Source organism: Pinus tabuliformis, chromosome 1_2, assembly GCF_031772625.1.
Source record: "Pinus tabuliformis cultivar Carrire ecotype Pingquan chromosome 1_2, CPIR1, whole genome shotgun sequence".
In the NCBI taxonomy this organism is placed as follows: Eukaryota; Viridiplantae; Streptophyta; class Pinopsida; order Pinales; family Pinaceae; genus Pinus; species Pinus tabuliformis.
The window spans coordinates 83,713,154-83,721,367 of record NC_142298.1 but is presented as its reverse complement, the minus strand read 5'-3'; positions in this window follow the sequence as shown (position 1 = coordinate 83,721,367).

Here is an 8,214-nt window from a genome sequence, read left to right as displayed (position 1 = left end):
GCAGTATTTATTCTAGTATCCTTTCTTCCCATATTTCCAGCACACTATCCCCGATCTGGACTTGGATCTGCCTTTCCTTGAATTACTGCGATATCTTGGGCTCTTTCCTCTTTCCATTTTTCTTCCCCTAGTCTCTGCACTCAAAGCATTACCTGATGTCTCACCGGAGCTTTTCTGTCACATTTCCTCACTAAGGATTGCACCGAAAACATCATCAAACTTTAAAGTACTAGATCTAGAGATAGAGTTACTAATGGCCATAAGTAAACCATTCTAACTTTCTGGCAATGAGCATAGAAATAACTGATCTGTAACTTCATCATCAAAAGTTACCCCTACAGAACTTAACTGACTGGTAACTGTATTAAATTCATTTAAATGATTGGCAACAGATCCACCTTCTGAAATCTTCATATTAAATAAATTCTTCATAAGAAATACTTATTTGAGGCCGAAGATTTTTCATATAGTTTTGCCAATGCTAACATTAAACCCTCTATTTTCGTTTCCTTTGAAATATTAAATGTTACGAACGCCACTAGGGACAGTCGTATCGTTCCAAGTGCCTTTCTGTTGAGAATATCCCATTTTGTGTCTTTCATACTCGTCGGCTTCTTTATCTTTCCACTCAATGGTAGGTACAGATATTTTTGTACAAGTAATCTTCCATCTGCATCTTCCACAGTTTGTGGTGAGCCTCAATATTGCACAATCTATGCCATAATTCCATAATATCATGTTTATTTATTATTTAATATTGATCCTCCTGTAGTATGGAGTAAATCCCTAAATTATCTCCTCCTCCAAATCTTCAAAATTTGCCCAATATTCTCATAATATTCCACAAAAATAAATAATATTAGGCACAAATATAAAATTATTCATAAACCTTCCTAATGAATATATTAAAGTTAAAAATATATTATCTAATGCAAAAAGAGAGGTTTAATGTGTTGAAGGATGGTCATAGGCCTTAATTTATGTTTAGTTTAGATGCATGGGCCTTAATTTATGTCTAATTTAGAGGCCCATAATACCCCCTGCTGAAAGTGTTGTTCATCCTCTGAGCAACTTATTGACCTCATTGTGCCTCATTCATGGCCCTGGTGGCCTCTCTCTTGTGCATTAAGAATCTTGGTTGTAAGTTCTGCAAGGACAAGCCCAAAAACATATTTGTGCAAATAAATATCATTGTTTCTTGAGACCATTAGCTTGCCTTCTTCCTCTTATTCAATATGGGTTCTTGAATATTTTTCAATTTGGCAAGGTCTTCCACATCCTTGTCAACCTTCTCCTACCTTGTTCCACCATTTGGACACCTCTAAAACCTTCAAAATTCCTTTAGATGATAATTAGGACATCCTGTAGTTATTCCTATCAAAACTACAAGAAACCCTATTAAAACTAATGGAACCCGTTTTGAGCATAAATGATAGTATAAGGTTAGGGTAGGCCCCTAACTTGACTTCCATGCCTTTCTCCCATTTCTATAACATCTTTTAGGCCTTGGACAAAAGCTAGAAAGAGATTAGAGACCTCTTGGAAAGCCTCTTTTTATCACTGCAGTTTGAGTTCTGTTTTGATGGTGAATGCCTCATTTCCTTTTGTTGCCTTCTTCCTCTCTCTTGTGGCCTAGATGATTGCGTAATGGCCTTGGAGTATTATGTTTTGATTAGGAATGTCTTAGGCAATGTCTTGTTTGGTTTTAGCACCATTTGTTCCTTTCTTCTTTCTTGTAGCAAAATTTTGTCTTCTTGTAATAGCTAGTCCTTCTCTTTCAGAGTCTTTTATCTATATGGTAGTGTTGAGAAATGATGTAGAGAGTTTGGAGGATGATGCTAGGGCTTAGAGGGAGTAGTGTAGGTTTGTGAAAAATGGATAGGATGCTTTGTTTTCTTTTTTCAAGAAATTTTTAGGGTGAGATAAGGTTTGTTCTTGAAATTATGAAATGAGATGGATGAATGATGGATAGATAGTGAATATGAAGTGGATGGAGGGCTTGGAGTGTTGTGGTGACTTGTCCTTTGCGAAAATTTCTTCTTTTATCTGTTGTCCTCATTACTTGAAGTCATTGCCCTTCATAATTTGACTTTTCAACATTGCATGAGTCAAGAAGTGAGCCATAATTAACTAGTTGAAGGCGACTAAGACTGCTGACCCATACTTAGCTTATACAACCTCATCTCTCATGCATTGACAACAAATTTATAACTATAATATGCTCAAGAGAAGAGGTCAAGAATATTGCATACCTATACCTACATGATGGTTGTTGGAGAGACATGCATGCTGCTGTTGAGTTGATGTTGTTGTGCTTCTCATGACTCAGGTAAATCTTCTTGATTTCCCTTTTCTTTTTTGTTTATCTTATTTTGTTGATGGGTTGTCTTCTTGTTGATGTGCAGGTGATGGCTTCCTACGCTGCCGCTGAGCTATGGAGTTTCATTGTTCTTGTAGTTATTCTTCTCCTCTTTCAATCATGGTGCTGAAGGTTATGCCTGGAGCCTGCTGTTACTTCCAAATAGGCTGATGTAGCTACCCTTTTGTTTTGAATGTTTGTGTCCTTTCTTTGTTGGAGGGTAAATAGGTATTGGAATGAATGGAAGGTGTGGCCATAGAGTGACATGGTCATGATGGGTGTTGGCTAAGATGTGGTGAGGTCAATGTCCTTTTTTTCTATCCCAAAACAGACCTGCATCATAATTTTTCCATTAGACCATCTTTCGTGTATATTTTCAAAACTTCCTATAGTACTACAGGAAACTCCTGTAGTAATTCAGCATATCCTCTTGTAGCAGAATTTTTTTGTTCATATCTTCCAAATGGTAGTATGGATTGACCTGAAACTTTCTGATCATATTTCAATCATCATTATGCACCTCCCCATAAAACAATTTGGTCAATGGATGTATGGATCTCGAGAAAAACTAAAAATGGTTTAAGGTGATGGAGGTCGATTTCTTGGAAACCGTGCACTGGAATTTTCTGAAATTTCTTGGGCATGTTACCATCATCCATATGCATCTCCCCACGAAACAATTTTTAAATGGATGAATCTTTTTCAAGTTATGGAAAAAAAAAAATTCTTCTCTATGTATTTTTGTTTCTTGTAATAAAATATAGCCTTCCTGTGGTTTTTTAGGACAGCAAGCAAACTAAATGGGAAAATATTGAGAATGATGGGTGGATGGTGGAAATATATGAGGGTGATGGATTGGTATGGCCTTGGCCTTGTTGGAGAATTTGAGTAAAGGAGGAGAAAGTCTTTGACTTCTCTTGACTAGGTTTGACCTAATTTTTCTTTCTTTGGTGGCAACTTGTTTTTGTTCCTTGTAGATGTTGGAGAGCACCTACATTCATCAAAGAGATACATGGAGCAAGCAATTTTTTATTTTTTTTCTTCTAGGCCTACTAGCCGCCTCAAGGAGGTTTTTAACTTGTAGGTATAACTAGGTGACTCAAAAGAGGTTTTCACCTAGGATCTTTTTTTTTTCTCTCTTTTCTTTTTTCAACCCATTGACCACCTCATGGACGTTTTCAATCAATGAGCCAATTTGAGACGCCTCCAAGGAGGTTTTCGCCTGAATTTTTTTTTTTTCCTCTTATTTTTAATTTTTTTTTCTACCCTACCCTACTTGAAAAACAAAATCACTTTCAAGTATAAGAATACTTCCAATGGAGTCATTTGCACATCAAGATGAAAAAAAAACTTATGCGTAGGCTTGAAATGTATGTTGTGACATGTACCTGAATTTGAGTGATCAAATGATTTGAATTTGATGATATCAAGCACAGTTTGATTGCTTATCTGGATCATTCTTCATGTCTTCTTCTACCATGGACTTCAAATATTCCTCTTTTTGTTGATTTCTCTCTTGATTACATGGAGGATTTGATGGTAACCATGAGGGAGCTTTCTCAATCTCTAATTTTGTTGTCTACTCTTCATAAAGTGCAACCCATGATTCTTTGATCTTCTCTTTCAAATCTTCTTTTTCTGCATGTTGTCCCTCAATCGCATCAAGAGAATCATTTTTTTGTAATACTCTTCCTGAGCTATGGTGAATACCATTTATCTCAAGAGGAGATGTTTGGAAGTGTTGTACCTCAGCATTGTAAGTGGGATGAGCTAGCTAAATGTGTGGGCTTGGAAATGGTGGTACAAGTAGTTGAGTGGGAGTGGATATTTGAGATGGATGTGGTTGTGGTGGAGATGAATGGTAGGGATAACATGGAGTTGGGTATGGAGGATATTGAGGAAAATAATGAGGATATTGTGGATGGCTCCCATAAGTTCCTTGTCAACCTTGTTGCCAAGATTGCTTTTGGGGTTGAGATGGCCAATGTTTCCAAGGAAAGGGTGTGTTCCAATTACTTTGAGGTGGATATGCATAACCTTGAAATTGTGAATTAGGCTCTTGCATCATTCTAGGTTGAATATGATACCATGGTCCTCTTGGAGCTACATAACATAGTTGAATTGGAAATTGACTTGCTCCATTTTCCTCTTGGTGAACTTCCTTCAAGCTTGGTAATGAGGAGAAACATTTAACATCGTGTGATTCTTCATGGACGACACGAATATCAGCACCTTACTTTGGCTCATTTTGTATTCTTAACATTTCTACTTGTGATCCAGGTGGATATTCGTGGCCACCTACCAATTCCACTTGGACCCCACCATTGTTTCTTTCAATTTTTCAGTTTCCTTAATTGTAGCACATATTACTATTTTTAGCAGTTTTTCGGGTCCTAAACTTCGAGAGTCGTTTTAAGGCCCTAAACGAAATTTTTTGGGAAAATTGGGACCAACATGCGTCCATGGGCTAATGTTTCTCATCCCAAAGTTGTATTCTTTGGATAGATCTTTCTAACGAGGTATTTTGCACGTCAAACAGAGATCGTATGCCAAAGTTACAACCCCGAGAAGTTGATGTACCAATTTACCCAAAACGGGGCCCATAGTTTGGCACTTCATCTCCTAGGGTTAGGTTTTTGGATGTTTAGGGTTTTTCATTATTTATGAACAATAAATAGGCCTTCGAGCCTCATTATAAGATAGTTCAGAGGCATGTAGCCACCACATCTCTTCTCAGAGATAAGCTACCATTGCCCTAGCTAGTTTATTTCCATTTCTGTTTGTAAGCATATTTCAGTATTTTATAGTAATGAAATGAAGTGTTATTTCTATTGCATCTCTATATGTATGGTTATATCTGTAATTTGTTGCATTCCTGTTTAAATCTGGATCAATGGTATCATAGCAGTCTGATCTTTCTTTGTCTTTCTTTGCATGTCCCTAACGAGGTTGGGATATAAGGAGTTAGGGCTTGAACTGGTCGAACCTTTGCAAGACTAGCCTCGCAAATGCTGACGGCCTCCCATGGTGGATGAAAAGAAAGATGAGGAGGTAGAAGATCCTATCAAAATGTTGCTCGAAGAGGCACTCGAGTGACAAAGGAACGCAATGATGGACAACTTTGCCAGATCCTTCAGTGGCTACCCGGGGCGACACATTTACTTCCAGCAGCTACTCTGGAAGCGCCACACCCTTCAAGATACAAGTTAACTTTGAATTTCCCATATTTGAGGGTCAGATAGATGCAGACACCATAGATAAATGGTTAAATCTGCTAGAAGGGTATTTTTATTTTCATGATTTTCCCAGTCGTGAAAAGATTACTTTTGCTCTTCTCAAAGCCACCCCCCACATTAAGGACTCGTGGGAAACCTGCTACGAGTAGAAGGATGAAAGTACAGCCTCATTATTTTTAGCCACACCCACTTGGAATTCATTTCGGGCTACCATCAAGGAGCAGTACTACCCTGTCGGAAGCTATGAGGATCAATACATAAAGTGGACCATGCTACGACAGGGAAGGAATGAAGACGTGCGAGAGTTTACCAATATTTTCCATACCCTTCACACAAAGTTGGGTATCAAGGATTCAGAGTAGCATTTGGTACTCAAATACTATAGCTTCCTCCACAAGTACATCCAGGAAAAAATATAATTCCTGAACATCTCCTTGCTCGGCATGGCTTACCGATATGCCATCAAGATCGAGCAAAAGTTTAAACAGAAGAAGCGAGACTTTGGATCTGTGAATCCGAAGCAAGGGAAAGGTGACCCCAAACCATAGAATAAAGGACAAAGCCAAGGAGAGGCAGCCTAAGACAACCTACCAACCCGCCAAAGCCACAAGAAAATAACAGCGTCGCGAAGCCGAAAAAGGACACAGGAAAGTGGTGTGAGTTCCATAAGAGTTCCACTCACAACAAAAGTGAGTGTCGGGCTAGGTAGTCACTAGTCATCGAGCTAAAGGTTTCAGAATCAGATGCATGTTTCGACTCTAAGTCAGAACCCAACAAGGGGATTGACAAAGGGTAGAAGATTATTGATGTGGAGTCCAATGACACCGTTTCCACCACGAAGATCTAGAATGAGGAACCCGAAGATCTAAAGGAGGAGGAGCACCTCTTCCACTCACAAATGTGGGTCAATGGTTCCCCACTACAGTTCATTGTCGACAGTGGGAGCCAAAAGAACCTCATTTTGGTAGAGGTTGTGAAGCAGATAGGCTTACCAACCACAACACATCCACAACCATACACCATCAGGTGGCTTCACCAAGGACGGGATCTTCGCGTGAGCCAGCAGTGTCACCTTCCATACAAAATCAAGCCCTTCATGAATGAGGTATTGTGTGATGTTTCTCCCCTTAATGTTTGTGATGTATTATTAGGCCAACCATACTTGTGGAAGCAACATGTTGTGTATGAATCAAGGCCTCGTGTTGTTATTGTTACTTTGGGAAATAAGTTGTTCAAGATACTGGAGGTAGAACCACCTACCTCCATCTCTTTGGTTACTGCAAAACAATGCAGTAAGCTCATTTCCAAAACCGGGAAATTTTTTTTCCTGATGATACGCCCTCAAGGAAAGAAGAAGATGGCAGCCACGACCTCTAAACAGGGCCCCTCTACACGACCACTACAGATGGACAAGGTTACAAGGACATCTTCACCTCCCTCGCAGGGGTTCCTTTGCAATGTCAGGGCAAGCACTCCATTGATCTGACCCCAGGTGCGTCGCTACCCAATGGACCAATCTATCGCCGCTCCATTCTAGAGAAAAATGAAATCAAGAGGCAGATTCAGGAGCTGCTGCAGAAAGGTCACATCCATCCGAGTTCATCGCCCTATGGGAGCCCAATTGTGTTGGTACAGAAGAATGATGGGACTTGGAGACTTTGTATTAAGTATCGGGTGTTGCACAAGATCACTGTCCGGAATAGGTACCCGATCCCATGGATTGATGACCTCCTAGACCAACTGAAGGGGGAAAAATATTTCAGCAATATTGATTTGAAGTCAGGATATAACCAAGTACCAATCAAACACTCTGATGTGTGGAAGAATTCCTTCAAAGTCAAGCAGGGACTTTTCAAATGGTTGGTTATGCCTTTCGGGTTAACGAATGATCCTGCAACCTTCATGAGTCTAATGGATGACATCTTGCATCCATTTACTAACTATTTTGTAGTGGTATACTTGGATGACATCCTGATCTTCAGCCAGAGTTGGGAAGAGCACCTCCACCACATCTAATAGATTCTCCAAACACTACGGCAACACAAGTTATGTGCCAATTTGGAGAAATGAACTTTTGGCATGACCTAGGTTTAGTATTTGGGATACATTATTGATGAAAAGGGGGTGCATGTGGATCCAGCCAAGATCTAAGTCATTCGGGATTGGCCATCTCCAACCACTCTGACAGAGCTCCGTAGCTTTCTAGGTCTTGCCAACTTCTACTGCAAGTTCATGTTGGGATTTTCTCATATCACTTGGTCCTCAGGTCAAGTCACCAAGGGAGGAGCGAAAGAAAAATTCTTTTGGTCTGAATCTCAACAGAAGGCATTCACAGAGTTGAAACATCACCTCTTCTTGGAACCAGTGCTCACATTACCAAAATCGCAACAACCATTTGAGATCGAGATAGATGCCTGTGACTATGCTATTGGGGCAGTCCTTACTCAACACGGGCATCCAGTGGCATTTCACATTGAGACACTTTCAGACATAGTCCGGAAGTATCCCACTTATGACAAAGAGATGTATTTCATTGCGCAGGCCTGCTGACAATGGAGGCATTACATTTTGGGGAAGGAAATGGTCATCCACATAGACCACCAGCCCCTGCAGTTCATA